The sequence below is a fragment of the Marmota monax genome, unplaced genomic scaffold, assembly GCF_021218885.2.
Source record: "Marmota monax isolate L192 unplaced genomic scaffold, Marmota_monax_Labrador192_F-V1.1 WCK01_AAM20220418_F8-fsc00043, whole genome shotgun sequence".
NCBI classification, from domain to species: Eukaryota; Metazoa; Chordata; class Mammalia; order Rodentia; family Sciuridae; genus Marmota; species Marmota monax.
This window is the reverse complement of record NW_026691982.1, coordinates 14,731,318-14,751,142: the sequence shown is the minus strand read 5'-3', so window position 1 is coordinate 14,751,142 and position 19,825 is coordinate 14,731,318. Positions and strand designations below refer to the sequence as shown.

The following is a 19,825-nucleotide window of genomic DNA, read 5'->3' as shown; positions in this document are numbered from 1 at the left end:
CAAACTACTCAACTGGTGGCACTGCTACTAACCCAGAGATAGTCCTATGTACCACCCTTAATTCTACCCTCAAACCTTTATAACACAGTAATATTCTATCCTCCTTTGTGATACCACACTAGGTTACTTAATTGGGGAAAAGAAATTACTAGTTATGTCCCTCTAAAGACCCTTTCTTTAAAATCCCCGTAATCTCTCCTATTGAATAACCAGGTCCTAACTCATTTGGACATTGATCACTGGTGTTTCTTTATAAAAATAAAGCCCACACTGGACATCTCTAGAGGTCTTTTTGTAGACCAAAAGGGGAGGGGGGAGGTAAGAGACTACTGATAATGGCAAGTTATTGGGACTGAATCCATCAAGACTCAGACTGACCCATATCAAAATATGTACCCAATTTGGGGCTATATTTTCCGAAAGTCAAAGCTAAAGAAAGGACTAAAAGCACTGGATGAAAACCATAACAGAAAAAACTCATACCTCATACTAATCCCTGAAATACTCTCTTCTCTGATCAAAAACTCACAATGGAAAGGGCATACATTTGTTCAGGATCTCAGAGCCATACAGACTATGCAGCTTCCCAACCCCCACTCTCACCCCCGCTATCCTACAGAACTAAATCCAAATATTTTCATCTTCACCACCTCCTAAAAGTACTATTTCACACTTGGAGATGTATGTCTTTCTTTAGTGTCTCCTTAGATCAAAATAATACCTACGTCCCTTGGGAAAATCAACAATTCATTGGATAGTTATAACCCAGGGGTTTACAAGGAACCCTCCAATTTTTTAATTTTTCAACAAGTCTTTAATTAGTACCTCAAGGATCTTAAATTTCCCTGTGTTTTCATCATGATGTAACGTGCATATGACCTTTTGCCATGTTTAAAAGATGATATAAGTTAGCTAAGATAGATACATTTTTCTTTTTTAAATGTATTTATTCTAATTTGTTATACATGAAAGCAGAATGCATTTCAATTCATACTATACATTATAAGGACCTTGCTTAGCATATGGATGGCCATCTTAAATGACAGCCACCATTTTAAGAAAAAAGTTTCCCTTTCCCACCCAAGGGCCTTTCTGAGAAAGGTTCACCACTCCTGCATACCAACCCAAACCTTAACCACTGGCATTAGGACCCACCTGGCTCTGATTCCTGAGGCTCCCCCATAAAAGTCCCAGAACTCAAGCCTATTTTGCCTCTCTCTCCTATAAAGAGATGGCCTTTGTTTGTAAGCTCTGACAAATAAACTTCATGTGTATCTCTGCCTGGTCTCCGTCTTTAATTTCTCCCTTACTCATCTCTCGTTCCTCACTTTCCCTTCACATATAGAGGACAATATTTCATTTCTCTGGTTATATACAAAGTAGAGTCACATCATTCGTGTCTTCATATATATACTTAGGGTAACGATGGACATCTCATTCCACCATCTTTTCTACCCCCATATCCCATCCCTTCCCCTCCATCCCCTTTGCCCTATCCAAAATTCCTCCATTCCTCCCAGGCTCACCCCCCAACCCCCATTATGCATCAGTATCCACATATCAAAGAAAACATTCAGCCTTTGGTTTTTTGGAATTGGCTTACTTCACTTAGCATGATATTCTCCAACTCCATTTACCTGCAAATGCCATGATTTTATTCTCTTTTAATGCCGAGGAATATTCCATTGTGTATATATACCACAGTTTCTTTATCCATTCATCTATGGAAGGGATCTAGGTTGGTTCCACAATTTAGCTATTGTGACTTGTGCTGCTATAAACACTGATGTGGCTATGTCCTTGTAGTATGCTGTTTTTAAGTCCTTTGGGTATAAATCAAGGAGTGGAATAGCTGGGTCAAATGGTGGTTCCATGCCAAGTTTTCCAAGGAATCTCCATACTGCTTCCCAATTTATAGTCCCACCAGCATATATGATTGTGCCCTTTCTCTTTTAACGAAAGAAAGTTACAAAGGTATAGTGCCCAGAGCACATAATTTATTCTAAAGAAATAAATCTTTACTCTGAACAGATAAAAACTGTTCAAACCTTTCTGAAGTGTATAAAAGATAGTTATGAAGATTCCTAGATCTGAAAGACTACTACAGGCAGTGGGTTCCCATTTTTCTGTAAAAGATCATAATGATAGGCCTTTAACCAAGTCTTCAATAACCAAACCTCTTCCCTGGAAACCTAAACAGGAAGACTTTTTGTAATTTAAAATGAGCACTTCAGCAACTTCCTACTCTGAGCCTTCTTAATTATCATAAATGTTTTTACCTATTTACTTATGAGGGATCTGAACAAGTCCTTCCTGCTCTAACTTAACTTACTAGGAATCAGAAATCAAAAGCTTACAACAATTTCTCTTGACAGTGACAAAAGACTACCAATAAGAGAGCCACATTAGCCAAACTAACAGATTTTGTTGACTTGGCTTAAGAGTTAGTTGTCTTTCAATTCCAAGGTCATTCATGCTCAGTCTTTCTGCTAACTGGGAAAAAAAAAAACAAAAAAAAAACAGAACATGTTCAAGGAGGATGCTTAACTCATATAAAATTCTATTACTTTATCCTTCACACATTTCCATTCATTGTTGTAACATTTAGTGAGCCAGCATACTTTTGGCTCATGGGCCAAAATCAGCCTGTGGCTCATTTCTGTACTGCCCCAATGCTAACAATATGTATGTTAAAAATATTTTTAAAGAACTGCTAAAAACAAACAAATCATACAACAGAGACTATCCCACCAAGCCTAAGACATTTATTTACGTAGCCCTTTACAAAATAAGTTTGGTGGTCCCTGCTATTCATCTACTCTCTAAAAGGGAAATAGTGTTTATGAACTATAACTATGCCCTAAAAAGACTTAACAGAAAATATAGATTTAGTGTTGGTGGTTGATAGATCACATCTTTAAAATTAAACAAGAAAATGAGGCAGGATATGCTTGAACAGATCTCAACTAGGTCCTAGACTGTAATCTCTTGCTAGAGCCAAGATAAGCCCAAATGAATGAAGTGAATGCATTCACCAAAACTACCCAGTTATTGATAGAGATAAAATGGCTAATGTATGTAAACTAAGAATAGATTTGTTTTTTGGGCAATCCATAATATGGGGATGCTTTGAAAACAATGATGGTTTTTTAATTCTGTACTACTTCTTTCTAAAGAGACAGCTACTTCAGAGTTCATAAGAAAGCAAGAGAAACAAACAATATGATGTGAAAATAAAATGTCTGGGCTAATCATTATGGCAGACAGGATTCCTTTACTATGATCCCAGTCCTCATGGTAACCCAAAGACCAAATCTTTAAAGCAGTCCAAAGAAGACACCGGAGAATGTAAGCATTTAGCACTTTTGCAAAAGGGGCATCGGCAGAAATGCTCTCAGGACAGTTTCTCTGTGGCATCAGTAGTACTAAAATGGAATCTGAAAAAAAAAATTTTGCAGAAAATTATATACTCTGGCAATAACAAATTGATGATTGATGTCTCACTATTTTGAACACTGTACTAAAATTGCTAAGAGTGGGGTAGTCTATGTCTCATCTCTCACACCATAATCCTTGGTTAAGACAGTAAAGGCACACAGACAAGTCCAAACCTCAAAGTGTCTTTGAACACCACTGAGTGGTTTTCATACAACTATTCTACTGCTGTGAGTTTGGAACATATGCTAGTCAATGTCTGCTTATTCTTCAGTTAAACATAAGCCTTACCTTGTTAGAAATCTACAGCTCAAACTGTAGGAAAAAAAAAAAAAAAAAAACAGTCAATATTGAGTTCCTAATCTGAGGAATTTCAACCTCTGAGAAACACCCATTTGCTAGAGTTGTTATTAGAAGCTTTGCAAAGCCCTTCCACCTACTCAGAAACTCAAGTACATATCACCTCCAGTCTTTAAGAAAGGAAGAAAATCAAACATTTCTGAGGCTACTATTAGCAAAGGTATTAAAATAACATCTTAAATACCTAATAATAACTGACACATCAAGTTTTATTACCTGATACCAGATTACTTTAGTAAATAAATGTCATGTTATAATACTCTTTGACAACCCCAATGTGGTTATTCTGCCCCAACAGATTATCGGGTAGCTCCTAAAGATTAATATTAAATTTGTGGCATAGAAGTGTCAGTTTGTCATCACTATGACAAAAATACATGACAAGAACAACTTCGAGAAGAAAATGTTTATTTGGGGCTTAGTTTTCAGAGGTTCAGGCCATCACCAACCAACTCCACCATTTTGGCCCAAGGTAAAGCAGAACTTCAGGGCCTAAGGGCATGGCAAAGGAAACTTGCTCAGTTCATGGCAGGTAGGAACTAGAGAGCAAGAGAGCATGAGGAGCCAGGGACAAGATTTAATCCCCAAAGGCACACCTTCACTGATTTACTTCCTCCAACTATGCCTCACCTGCCAAAAGTTAACATCCAGTAATCCATTCCAATTATTAATTGATCAAATGAGTTAATCCAAATTAGGTTACAGTTCTCATAATCATTTTTCCTCTGAACATTACTGCATTAATACATGAGACTTCTTCCCCCACCCCCCCCGGGTGGGGGAAGGGGATACCTCATATACAAACCGCAACAAAAGTCTGTTGGCTACTACTTGCAAACTAATCAGGGATTTTCTATTTGAGTTAATTAATAACACCCTCCAGGATAATTCCTAATATCACTCAAAGCCCATTTTGGCCCATCAGTTTCCCTTCTTGGAAACAAATTGAGAATCTAATTTTCTAAGCACAAAAAGGAATTCTAAATTGCTTGCTTCTCATATCAAGCTTCCTGATCTACAGCTTTACAAGCCCAGAAAGTAGAGAGAATTGTGTACACTACAGTTCAGAGAAAAGCATGGGACTAGATAATACCAACAGGAACAAAGAACTTTCCTTCAAGAGGCTTATAAAATCAGACAGGCAGTAGTAGTTCACAAAAAAAGCTACTTTTAGATACAAGGGGGAAAATGTGTTTACAACCTTTCAATCCTCTCTGGTACCTTTACTACTATTAAAAAGATTTCAGAAGCAAGAAAAACAACCATATAATCAGGAAATTTTGCCTGTAACTCTATTTGATTTTGTGGGTTCTTTGTTCACAGTAAAAATCTATTCTCTTGGCTTAATTTTGATACTTTTGATTCCTGACTTAGAAGTAGAATGCAGACTCTAATCAAAATTCTTTTCTTAGTATTCATCTGTGATGCAATGCTTGGTGTGTATTCAGAATACTGAATGCTGCTACACAGCTGTTGTCCAATAAAAAGGACCAAATAAATAACCACAAAAATAAACTTTGAGACTTACAAAGGTTAGAATGATCATTTCCCTTTCCTTTCCCTTACTTCTTGTTATCTGATCATGAATTTCATACAGTGATAAACAACTGGAGTTATCATTTTTTTCAGATGTTAATGCTTGGAGGAGGAAAAAGAGGAATCTGAGAATCAAAGCCAACTGGAAACACATACTATCTATATGAACATGTCTTTACTATTACCCACAATTCCAGTAATTCTTGCCCAGGAATATGAAGTTCCAAACAACCTTGTTTGATTCAGAAACATCTTCAAAATGTCTATCTGAGTAATAGACTCATCACTCCGTCCAGGGCAATAAGTCATTCACTAAGTTACTCTCCTTATTCTCTTAAGACTCACTTTAAAGCCCCTGCCTATTGTAATGATTCTGCCTTATCCCAATTAGAACTCTATAGTGAAAAGAGATATACTAAACCAAACCCCACAAGCCTCATAAATAAAGTCTCCTTTGCTTTCTACTCTGACACACTACCAAGATTCTGTTGTGATAGAAGAATAAGTCTTACTAAGCTTCTGTGCTTTACAAAGAAGATACTTTGATCATCTTTTTAGGAAGACTAAGGAAAAAGAAAAACATTTATATAGAAGATCCCCTAAAAGGGAGAGGGCGAGCATTCCCCACCTGAATTTTCTACAAGTAAGGATCCACCGCTATAGGCAGATTATTTGTTGTTTTATTTTTAAGTATTAATAAATGTTTTATTTATATTTAAGGAAGCCTATAATGAAAAGAGCCCAAAATAGCTTAGAGGAAAACAGAAACACTGCCAGAGACAATTGATCCAATAAGAGAACATTTAAAACAACTATATCACAAGCAAAGGCTCTAAACAGACACCTCTCAAAAGAAGACATATGAATAACCAATAGGTAGATGAAAAATGTTCAATATCACTAATTCATCAGGGAAATGCAAATTAAAACAATGAGATATCATCTCACTCTAGTTAGAGTACTTATTATCAAAAAGAAAAATTAACAAATGCTGATGAGAATACAGAAAGAGAAACTCCCAGATATTGTTAGTAAGAATCTAAATTAGTACAGCCATAATGGAAAACAGCAATGGAAGTTCCTCAAAAAAATCTGAAACAGAACTACCACAAACCACAATAATTCCAATAAAAGGTATACATCCAAAGGAAATGAAATTAGCATGTCAAAAAGATAAAATGTACTTCCACATTCACTGAATACAAGGAATCAATGGAAGAATGGATAAAGAAAATATGGTACATACACGTAATGGAATATTATTAAGCTGTTAAATTAACAATGAACAAATGAAATCCCATCATTTGCAATAACACAGATGAACATGGAAGACATGTAAAATAAGCCAGATGCAGAAAAATAAATGCCGCATGATCTCACTCATATAGGGAGTCCAAAAATGTTTTACTCATAGAGAACAGAATGGTTGCTACCAGGGGTTGAGAGGAAGAAGAGATGTTGCAGACAACAGAAATAAGTTCAAGAGATCTACTGTACAACAAAGTGACTCTAACTAATCATGATGTTTGTATACTTGAAAATCAGAGTAAATTTAAATGTTCTCACCACAAAAGTCAGCTAATTAGTTTGACTTAGCCACTCTACATTGCATATATATATATTTTTTAAATATCATGTTGTACAACATTAATATATATATTTTTGCTTGTTGTTTAAAAAAAATTTAAATGATCATAAATAATTTAAATGATAAAAAAATCATTTTTTAAATGATTAAAAAAAAATTTAAATGATCATATATAACTTTGCTTGTTGTTTAAAAAAAATTTAAATGATCAAACAGATGTTATTATATCCAAAATACGTAAACAAGACTACAAAAAAACTGAGTGGAGCCTGGCACAGTGGTACATCCCTATAATTCCAGCAACTCAGGAGGTTGAGACAAAAGGATCCCAAGTTCAAGGTCAGCATCAGCAATTTATTGAGATCCTCATCAACTTAGCAAGACTCTGTCTCAAAAAATAAAAAGAACTAGGGATATAGTTAGGTGATAAAAGTACTCCTAGTTCTATCCCCAGAAACAGCAACAAAAATACCTAGATGAAAAATAAATATCAATTAAAACAAATAAAAACCTAAATAAAATGACTGAAAAAAATCTAGAAAAAGATAACACAGAAAATGCAAAAACAGAAATTATCAAATAATAACTGGGCTTGGGATACAGCTCCATGGTAGAGCACTTATCTAGCATCCATGAAGCCCTGGATTATCCCTTGCAACCTCCTGCTCAAAATCAAATAATAAGAACATTTCTAATTTCTAATTCAAAGTCCCTGTCCTACATCTCAGGATTCAGCATATTAAATGAAAATAGATACACAAATATACTTAATTGTGAAAGTTCAGGAAAACAAAAACTTAAAAAAATATATATTTTATATGCTTTCAGTTATACACAGAGATCAAGAATCTGAATGGTAAGAGTTTTCAATGACACTAAAGTTAGAAGACAAAGTAATATTTTCAAACTCTGGGGTTTTTAAAAGGAATTACAGCCTAAAATTCCATACTCATGGGGTTGGGGTTGGGGCTTAGCGGTAGAGCGCTCGCCTAGCTCGTATGAGGCGGCCCTGGGGTCGATCCTCAGAACCACATAAAAATAAATTTAAAAAATAAAGGTACAATACCTTTGTGTCCAACTACAACTAAAAATAAATAATTAAAAAATTCCATACTCAGCCAAAGAATCACTGCTAGTTTTCCCCCATATCACATCTATTCTTTTCCTCTTTCAGTAACAGAGCCCCTCCAAGTAAAGCTAAACACACAACAACCTAACTAAGTAAGAGCTGTCCTCGATGTCTATGGAGAATTAGTATGAAAACCCCACAGATACCAAAATCCAAAGATGCTCAAGTTCCTTAAAAAAATCTCCTTGGTATTTCTACAAACCCTATGCACATCCTGCTATCTATCTTAAATCATATAAATACTACCTATATAGTTGTTATATTGTGTTATTTGTGGAAGGACAAGGAAAAAAAAGCCTGTACATGTTATATAGACACAATTATTTTCAATCTGTGCATTTGGGTGAATCCACGGATGCAGAACCCACTGATACGAAGGGCCAACTGTACTACATCTTCCTGCTTCCCTTGTCACTCTTTATACTATATGGCTACTGGACAAACTTTTGGCCAATGAGATACCAGCAAAAATCACATGAGCAGCTTTTAGTTCATGCCTTTAGAACAAATCTACATGCCCTCCAGTTCCACTTTTTCTTTTTCCCTCACTTGAATAAGACATCTTTGAACATATAAACAACCCCAAAGCAGTTTTTTAAATATTTTAGTTGTAGTTGACACAATACCTTTATTTTGTTTGTTTGTTTGTTTGTTTATGTGTGGTGCTGAGGATGGAACCCAGGGCCTCACAGATGGATGCTAGGTGAGTGCTCTACTGCTGAGCCACAACCCCGCCCCACCCTCCAGCAATTCTTAAGGTAATATGCACATTACCTTAAGTCTTCTTAAAGTGCAGAATCTGGTTCAATAGATCTGACTGGGACTCAATTCTGCATTTCTAACAAGTTTCCAAGTGATACTGTTGTATTTCTGAGAATCAAACTTTGAATACCAAGGCCCAGGAATAGAGAATGGCACCTGGGTCCCTGATAACTCCAGGAACAAATCCAGTCTAACTACCCTTAATTGCTCATCAGCTTAAGTCATAAAAGAAAGAAATGCCTTCATTGTTTTAGTCACACACATACACAAACACACAACACAGCTTTTAAAACAGATTTTGTAAAATACATAGGATAACTATCCTTTCATAAAACTTTTCCAAATATCCCCAATTTTCTCTCTCGCTTCTTTTCCCCTTTTTGTCACTGTTGATATAAACCATATGAACATAATGTATGAATCTGTGAATCTAACTAATATAAAGTTGTAAACTAACACAAAGTTAAATAGCAACATTTCCTGGACAGACAATATACCATCCAGTTACTTCCTCTCAGAAATCTACTCAACAAAGAACCCTAGAAAAATAAGAGTAAACCCAGGAAAATTATGAGGATCCAGAAATTTAACTCCAACACAGAAAAAATCGTGTGAATACTCAGGATATTATGAAGATCTAAGACACTTCATGAATATGGGGGAGAAAACTGTACATATTGCTATGGGGCAAAGTGTACACCAAAACCAAATTCTTTATATTCTATTTTTGGAAACCAACAGATGACTCTAAAAATTAAAAACAAAAGAAACAGGAGGAGGGACTGGGGTTGTGGCTCAGCGGTAGAGCGCTTGCCTAGCACATGAAAGGCACTGGGTTCCATCCTCAGCACCACATAAAAATAAATTAATTAAATAAAGGTATTGTATTCAACTACAACTGAAACAAATATTTTAAGAGAGAGGGAGAGAAACAGGAGAAATGATATCATGTTATGCTGAAATTGTGAAGAAAAACACATTAAAAACTTGAAAGTTCTTGCCTCTTATTCAAAGATGAAGGCCAAAGGTGCTGTTGTTTTTTTAATTTTGGCGGGGCAATACTGGGGATTGACTCCTCAGGCACTCACAGCCCTTTTTTATTTTTTAAGACATGCTCTAACTAAATGCCCAGACTGGTCTCCATCTTGCAATCCTCTTGCCTCAGCCTCCCAAGTAGCTAGGTTTACTTGTGCACCATCACACCCAGCTGTTGTAAACTGTATCATACAATATTACTTTTTAAATTTGAGCATAATTTATTTCTATTTTTAAAAATTTGGGGCAGTTTACTTCCTTGTTGCTATTGCAATTCACTCATATGGCTCCTGATTTTGGAATTCTATTAAGACACCAGCACAACTACAACCTTTTCTCTATGTGTATGTGCTACATAAATGAACAAATTATTTTAATCATCTTTCAGGACTTAGCATTGTAGTTTCAAGATTTCTTTTGTTTTGTCATGCATTGTAAAGAATTTGGACATATAGTAATTATGGTGATGTGTGAAATGAATCTTGACCTCTTAACACAATATGCAAAAATCAATCCCAAATGAGTGCTAATTCTAAATATGAAAAAACAACTTTGATGTAGACAATAGTTTTTTAAACAGGACACAAAAAAACTGCTGCTTGTAGAAAAAGTAATAAATTAGACTGTATTAAAACTAAGAACCTCTGTTCACCAAGACACTGTTACAAGGGTAAAAATACAACCCATAGAATGATAGAAAATATTTGCAGTACAGAAAAGAGTGTGTATGTATTCAACAAAGAACAGGAATTCTTATATATAATAAGAAAAAAGTAGACAACTTGTAGAAAATTAGGCAAAAGACTTGAACAGGTATTTCACAAAAGATATGGAAATGGTCATTAATTATACAAAGGGGTGCTTGGTATTCATTAGTTATCAGTGAAAGAAAACTTAAACCACATTGAGGTAGTACTCCTTACTACCAGAATGATTTAAATTATAGACAGGCGATACCGAACTCTCCTACAGGTAGTCACTTTTGAACTATTCACTGTTTTGAAACCTGAGACCTGAACCTGTTGCCAGTGCCTCCATCTCATTATTTCCAAACCTTTTATCAAGTCAGGTTTCGAAGAGAAGACTAAGGCTCAGGTTTTAATGAGATTATGACAATCCAAGTAGCAATGGGTCAAATGTTTATAAGATTAAATACAGAGGCACACAAGGCTACTTCTAGTGCTATTTCAGTTATGATATAGGTTTAAATGAATATTTGAGAGCTTATTTAAGGTACTGAATCACCATTTATAAAACAACTCCTTTAAAATTTTTAATTATTTAATAAACTATCATATACAGCCATGAGACTATAATGTAATCATTAAAAATCACACTTTCAAAAAAATATTCAAAAATGTTTAAATCTAATGAAAAACTGTAGGATGCATAAAGACCTATATACTTTTCACTTATGCTAAATTAACATTTGACTACATCATTTTATATATACATAAAATTTTTTTCAGAAACATTTAAAAGCATCATGCTACTTCAATCCTAATATTTCAGCATACATCAACATTTTCCTACATAAGCAAATATCATTTACATACCCCTCAAAAACAGCATTCTTATAAATTCATTTAATGTGTAACTCAAGCAAAAATTACCCCAAGGGTTCCAAGCATGTCTTTTATGTTGGTTTTTGTTAAAGTCAGGACCCATGCACTGAATTTGGTTGAATCTCCTTAGCCTTATGTATTTTTAAAAAATTAAACCCATCACTGCCACCACCATAAAGGTTCTCATGATATTTTCTTAAAGAGACTAACCAATTGATCTTACAGAACATAGACAATCTTGTGGAACAGCACACTTTACTGATTTGTCTCATTATTCCTTCATGGTTAGATTGAAAGTAAACAATTTATCAAGAATACTACACCAGAATAGGGCACAGTGGTACACTACTGTAATCCCAGTGACTGTGGAGGCTGAGGCTGAAGGATCTCAGGTTCAAGGCCAGCTTAGGCAGCTTAGTGAGACCCTGTATGAAAATAAAATAAAAGGGGCTTGGAATGTAGTTCAGTGGTAGAGAATCCAGAGTTTAATAGCCAGTACCACTTAAATAAAAATAGCTAAAACTAGTGATTTTCTTGTTTTTCTACTGAATCACATCAAAAGGCAAAAATGATGGAGTAACCCAATAATTGTGAGCCTGAGATTGGTTACTTTAAGCTGGTGACTGCCATTATCTCTCCAGTATAAAGGTACATTTTCTCCCTTACAATTAGTAAATAATTCATAAGGTAATACTTTTATTTCTCAAACTTTTCACCAGTGGCTTTATTATCTACTGATGATTCTTGCCTATATCAGTTATTAAACTGGGAATTACAAACTGTTTCTCTGATTCTCATTTCTTCTATATTTATCAACTAACATTCTTCTGTAAAGAATTCCCCCTTGGCCCTTTTACTATTAATATGCATTCATAGACTATTTAAATGACATAATAATACACCCTTTTTTGATACTCAAATTGTCCCAAATATGGCCAATAAAAACCTCTTCAAGTGAAATAACATCTGTGAAGAAGTCACTAGAGTATAAGCAAAATATAAAGCCTAAATAATTCATTGGACATAACAATATAAGACGGTTTCAGTAAGACTACCCCACACAGCTTCCTAGTCTTTCAAGTCTTACCCTTTCTCTTAGTTAATGACACTGCCACTGTCCACTCATCCCACCCTAGTCCCTGCCCCAGTACTAGGGATTGACAATAGGGCGCTATACCACTGAGTTACATTTCTAGTCCCTTTTGAGACAGGGCCACTCTCCATTGCTGAGGCAGGCTTCAAATTTGTGATCATCTTGCCTCAACTTCCCCAGTTGCTGGGATTATAGGCAATCACCACAGTACCCATCTTGACTAAGTTATTCAAGACAGAAATCTGGGATTAATTTTTAACACCACCCTAGTCCTCACTACTAGTTACAGAAAGGTAGTCATCAGAGAATCGGGAAACTATTATTTTCTACCTCAAACTCTTGTATTCTGTCTATACATCTTTCATGTACATTAAAACTTTAACATATTGTTTAAAATATATAAAGCAAGCCTGTGGTTCATCACTTTGAAAGGCAAAACAACTGTCTCCATAACTGGCGTAAGTTCTTGTACTCTTTTTAGATTCATAGCTCATTCAAGCCAATGTTCTCTAACAGATAATTGTTCCTTATGTTTTATTATAAAATCTCAGAACGGGTAGGACCATACAAGTCATCTAGTTCCAACATCCATCCAATACTTGAATTTCTTCCTCAACAACATAAATTTGTCAATTTAGATATGCCGAAACCATTTGTAGAAAGAGCAAAACCTCTGCTTTCCATTCCATGTTTGGACAACTTTGTTACAAAGTTCCTCCTTATGTTATCCTGCCAAAGTGTGCTCTCTTTTGCTTCCAGTCATTAGTCAGGTCTGTGTCTTGGGTCACAAAACAGTTTTTTCCTCTTCCACTTAATAGCAAATACTTGAAATGGTACCCATATAGAAGAACATGCTTATGTTCCTTGATTTAAACCTCAGAAGACTAAAGAAAAAACCTTAAAAAGTACTTATTTCCATTTAGAAGTTAATTATGAACATATCTAACTATTCATTTATGGTTATGGTTTGGATCTAGAATGTCCTCTAAAGAGTCATGTCCCTCAAAGATTCAGGTTTGATCCCCAAAGCATCAAATTTCAGAGGTAGGGCTTTTGGAAGTGATTATATCATGAGGACTCTGACCTCAATGATTAATCCATTGAAGCTAAATGAACAACTAGGAGGTGGTGGAAACTACAGGGAGACAAAGACAGAGGAAGTAGGTCACTGGGGCATGTCCCTGGAGACTATATCTAGTCCCTAACATCTTCTTGCTCTCCTTCCTGGCTTCCCTGAGTTGAGCAGCTTTCCTCCACCATACTCTTCCACTATGATGTTCTGCTTCACATCAGTCCCAGAGCAACGGAGCCACTCAAGCATGGACCTAAACCTCTGAAACTGTGAGCCAAAACAGACTAGACTTTTCTTTCTTTAAGTCATTTATGTCGGGTATTTGGTCCAGTGAAGAAAACCTACCATACTCATGAATACACTAAATTTTTATGGAAGTAAATTAAATTTTCAGCTTTAAAACAAAATATTGTAGGACTTCTACCATAACATCCTATTTCAAGATAGGAAAAGAAGAAGCAATGGCTCACCAGGATAAGATTTTAAAAAATAAAAATAATAAAATCACCTATATGAGTACAGTTTTCTATACTTCAAATTCCATTTCATTAATTCCCAAGGTGAAAAGCCCAAACCTTCTTAATTTATATACTATGGTACCTTCCCCTGAATCATTTTGTTTGCCTTTCTCCAAATCTGTTCTAGTTCTTATTTTCATATAATGTAATAATATTTGTCAAAAGTAAAAAAGTACTATGATTTTTGTACGTTTGTAAGGATTCCATTTTCTAAAGTTTCAATCAATATCAAATAAGCAAGTTTACTGACTCAGACTTAAAAACCTCACTAAGCTAGAGTAATAATATCAAGTCTCAATATTTGAAATGCACCATCTGGCTATTTGTAATCAGCAAATATTTACAGTACTAACTACTCACCTTGTACTAGCAAATATATGCAAGTCTCCCAAAGCATAAGTTTTTATAACAAAATGTGGATATAACATCACCAATTAATTAGAAAAAAATGAACGCATGAAAGCATTATTATTACAATGCTGAGAGGAATCAGCATAACCTAAATAGGAAAAAATAATAGTTGCATGTAGAAAATAGGCACATGTTGCTGCATTATTTGACTGTATGAGTGTTCTGGAACAGAAATGTTTTGTTTACTCAAGCATTCTTTTATTCTTTTGTTTACTGCTGGCAGTTGTGAATAGTTGTGCAAGCAAAACTTCATGGTCAAGAACAAAAATTCTACAGAGGCTCAGGACCTTTAGAGTGTATGAACAAAAGGCTAAAGACAGAAATATTTTGGTTTGTTTTTGTTAATTTTGGTCAACAGATTAACTATTTTAGATACAGCTATAAAAATACCTATAATATTACAAGTCCTACAAAAACTCTCCTGTCCCTTTTCCTCAACTAAATTGCTGTTTCCGTAAGAGATTTATCATAGTAAATTTTCTGAAAATACACTCATGAAATTATAGCAGGAAAAAGCCATAGGCTGTCATTGCAAACAAAAATATTTATGAATGTTTATCATCTGCTAATAAATAAATTGTGCTTGAAAAAATATAAATAAAAGAAGTGGTACTGAAGAAATAGCTATCACAAATGTCTGAATAAGCAAGATTAATTTAATAAGTCTATGTAACTTACATGGTTTTATGAGAGCTTGAAAACTTGTTTTACATGTATTATCTTGTGATATTAAATCAAAAGAACTGTGGTATGATTCATTTTACAGATTAGAAATCTGATGTTCTCAGATTAAATGAATTGCTCAAACTCATAAAAGGTGGAACATCATATGTGTCAATCCTAAATCTAATAATATTAATTGAGTAAAAGTTAATAAGAACCAGATGCAACGGTGCACACCTGTAATCCCAGTGATGGGCTGAGGCAAGAGGATCACAAGTTTTAAGGCTAGCCTCAGCAATTTAGCGAGGCTCTGAGCAACTCAGAGCCCTTGGGTTCAATCTTAGGTACCAAGAAAAAAAAAAAAAAAACATTAGTAAGAGAGAAAATTAAAACATTCTCTTTTAAAAATCAAAAGACAAAAATATCTCCAATACTGTCAGTAAAATATCTAAGTAATTTTTAAAACCATTAAAAAGTTACTGCCAATGCAATAACACTAGCTTTTCTAGAGTTGGAGTACTAGAAGGGAATCAACAATAAAACTATTAATATTGCTGATGATATGTATACCAACCTAGAAAATCCAGGACAGTGAACTTAAAAAAGAAAGATTTTAAACTAAGTAGACAGCAGAAAACTTACGAATATTGATTATGGTGAGTTAACAGGATTTATTAAATTATCTCTACTTGTAGGAATATTTTTAAAGTTCCATATAAACAGTTAAATGCAAATATATAGTTATCAGATTTAGAAATGAAATACAGGATGCCCAGATAAACCTGCAATTCAGATTAAAACAAAAAATTTTTGTATGTCCCAAATAATGCATGAGACTTACTGAAGTGTAAACCTGTGAAGAAAACTACTGAAATAAATAAAATATCTTGTAATAAACAATACGCAGGGCCAACATGAAGAACACTACAAGGTCTTTATCAATATTCTTAAAAACCAAACACACTGAAAAACAATCATGAGTAGGGAAAGTAATTAGACTTAACACAATTTAATCAAATCTCAAAATATTTTTATAACGAGTTGTTGATTTTAAAGTTTATATGAAATAAGTGGGCAAGAAAACCTATTTAAAAAAAAAAAAAGACTAAGAGGAATTGGTCTTACCAGACATTATAAATCTATAAGACTTACAACATGAGAATAACACAAGAACATCAATAGATCAAAGTCCAGAATAAACACCAAGTATATATGAATACTAAGAGTGACTTTAAAAAGTGAAATTTCAAATCAATTGTGAAAGTTATTCAATAACATTTAAATGATTTGAAAAGCTAAAATCGGAACACCACCTAATAGATCAAATAAATTTAAGACTAATTAAAAATTAAATTGCAAATATTTTTGAAACCTATAAAAATGTTAGAAGGAAATGTAAATAAAAGGCATACAATAGGGAAAAGCAAAAGGCAATAAAAGAATGATAGATTTTATTTAAATATATATTTGAATATATAAAAATAGACATACAAAACTAGAAATACAACAATAAAGAGTTAATATAACAAACCACTTCAAAAAAATTAATTTTTAAGATTATTACAGGGCAACCAACAATAAAAAATTTTTTAAAAAAAGATTATTACAGGGCAAAATGATTGAACAATTCACTAAAGAAATTAAATAACAAAATCATAAATTAAAAAGTAATGAAGGAAATATAAATAAAACCCTAATTGTTATCAAATTTGCAAAGATTAAAGAAAACAATAACAAAAAAGCTGATCATGGAAGAGGCAAACATTATTCCTGTTCATTACAAATAAATTCAAACTTTCTGGACTTTTGCATTTAAAAACGGATGCCATAAATTCACTTCTAAGAATTTTTCATAGGGCTTAAATAACTATTGCCTACAAAGATATAGAAACAAAAAATGGAACTGTGGCAAATATTCAAAAAAAAATAAAAGTTCAAAAGGGCCAAGTGTGGTGGTACAGACCTATAATCCCAGCTACTCAGAAGGCTGAGATTCAAGGCCAGTCTAGGCAACACCGGCAACCCTGACTTGAGATAAAACTGATATTTTTAAAAGGGCAGGGATGTAGCTCAGTAATAGAGAACTTGCCTAGCATGCACAAGGCAATGGGTTCAACCTCCAGTGGGGGGGCAGTGATCTTAAACACAGTAAATACAAACATTAAAATTTAACACCAACAGTTTTTCAGGCTGGAACCATGAAACATTCAAAAAAAAGCAGAGCTGAAGATAAAGCGCCTGAGAAAGAAGTTTGCCCAAGAGATGCCTGGAAGGCAAGGAGAAAGCTTATCTATGAAAAAAAGCCAGTGCCTCCACAGAGTAATTTTTCCTGTTCAGGATAGGATAAGCCTCCTGAGAAAATAGTCTGAAATAATTAGTGAAGAAATAAAAGACAGTCAAAGAATAGGTTTTAAAAGCAGAGCCCCTGATAGATAGGTCCAGCCCACACAAGTGCGGGAGCTGAACAATTAGAAAATGACTCTGGTGGATTTATTTAAGGAGGTACATCAAAGGCAGGGTAAGGTTTCAGGGGTAGAGTCTTGCTTCATGATGTCTTGCAGTCAAAAGGTTGATTTACATCTTAGCAGGATACACCCATCTCTGAGGCTGTGTGGATACAGCAAAAAAGTCACCCAATCTCCAGAGCTGTGCAGGACGCTGAGCAGAGCTGCAGCGGAGTTCACAGGTAATGGGTGCTCTTAATAGCAGGACTGCCACTACAGTTTCCAAATACCAGATTTACCCCCTCAGTGGATCCAATGCTGAAAAGGTCCTTACGCACAGTCCATGGATGGCTCTTGACAAATGAACCAAACGGAGATTTAAATGGCTATAATGGCAAGAAAAGCTAAGAACTTCTATGTACCTGCAGAACCCAAATGTGCATTTGTCATTAGGATCAGAGGCATCAGTGGTGTGAGCCCAAAGGTTCATAAGGTATTATAACTTCTTCATCTTCACCAGATCTTCAATAGCACCTTCTTAAGTTCAACAAGGTTTCAATTAACATGCTGATTATGGAACCATATATTGCATGGGAATACCCAAACCTGAAGTCAGTGAATGAACTAATGTACAAGCATGGATATGGCAAAAGCAATAAGAAACTAATTGCCTTGAAAGATAATATTTTGATTACTCAATCTCTTGGCAAATATGGCATCATCTGCATGGAAGATCTGATTCCTGAGATCTATACTGTTGGAAAATGCTTCAAAGAAGCAAATAACATCCTGTGGCCCTTCAGATTCTCTAAGAGGTGGAATGAAGAAAAAAAAACACCCATTTTGTAAAGGTGGAGATGCTGGCAACAGGGAAGACCAGATCAACAGGCTTATTAGAAGGATGAACTAAGGTATCTATCACGGTATTTTTGTAATCTGGTCAGTTAATAAAACAGTACTTGTTCTTAATGTTAAAAAAAAAAAAAAAACAAGATTAGGAAGATAGTTAATGATGACACGGAATATATACATAATCTATTACTGAAGGAATGAAGCCGGTTTCAAAACAATAAAAAAAAACCTGTGGAAAACAATTTGGTAATTACTCAAAAAACGTTAAACACAAGAGTTATCATATTGTTCAGCAATTCCACTCCTAAATATATTGAATAACTAGGAACTATAAACAGGGACTCAGATCCTTCTATACCAATGTTCACAGCAGCCTCATTCCCAAAAACCAAAAAGTAGAAACAATCCAAATATTCATCAATTAATACTGAATGAATACACAAAACAAAACATGATACATACTGCAACATGGACAAAACACGATAAATACTACAACACAAGTGAGACTTGAAAACACTGTGTCAAGTAAAATAAGTTAGCCACAAAAGACCACATACTGTTTGATTTACATGAAATGTCTGAAAGAGTAAAATCCAGAAACAGAAAGTAGCTTAGTGGTTGTCTAGGCCTGGGACTGGAGGAAATGGGGAGTGACTGCTAATGCTTTCAAGATTTCTTTTAGAACAAAAATACTATAAAATTATTCTGTAATAATAAATACAAAACCCTATGAATATACTAAAAGCACTAAATGGTAAACTTTAGGTAAATTATATCACATATGAATTATATCTCAATGAAGTTATAATAGAAACTTTTTTTTTTTTAAAGAGAGAGAGAGAGAGAGTTTTTCAATATTTATTTTTTAGTTTTCGGCGGACACAACATCTTTGTTTGTATGTGGTGCTGAGGATCGAACCCGGGCCGCACGCATGCCAGGCGAGCGCGCTACCGCTTGAGCCACTTCCCCAGCCCTATAATAGAAACTTTAAGAATTCTAAAATTATAAATTCTTGGGAGATATTATTAACATTTTCTTCATGAAAATGTGATTTAATTTCCCTGCTTTGTATACTGCAACTAAATCAAAACTACTCTTAAACAAGTCATAGTAAATGTTATCTTACATTCCAAAATGTCAAGAATAATTATAGTACAGAATTTCAATACAGAGAAATATAATTGTATTACATTCTAATGTGAAAACCAGCAACATACTTAAATTCAGTGAGTCCTGTTACAGAAATGTAGCAAAGACACTGCATGATCAAAAAATTATTTCAGGAGCCAGGTACAGTGGCACACATCTATAACTCTAGTCACTAGGAGGGCTAAGGCAGGAGGATCACAAGTTTCAGGCCT

General features: G+C 34.5%; 1 protein-coding gene and 1 pseudogene across 8 annotated transcripts in view; one reads left to right on the top strand and one right to left on the bottom strand.

Moving 5' to 3' along the window:
• The window catches only part of Cdk8 (cyclin dependent kinase 8), a 171,870-nt gene that overhangs the window by 137,848 nt on the left and 14,197 nt on the right, over positions 1-19,825 (bottom strand). The gene's annotated exons all lie outside the window — the stretch shown is intronic.
• LOC124095121 (large ribosomal subunit protein uL30-like) lies at positions 13,499-18,580 on the top strand (annotated as a pseudogene).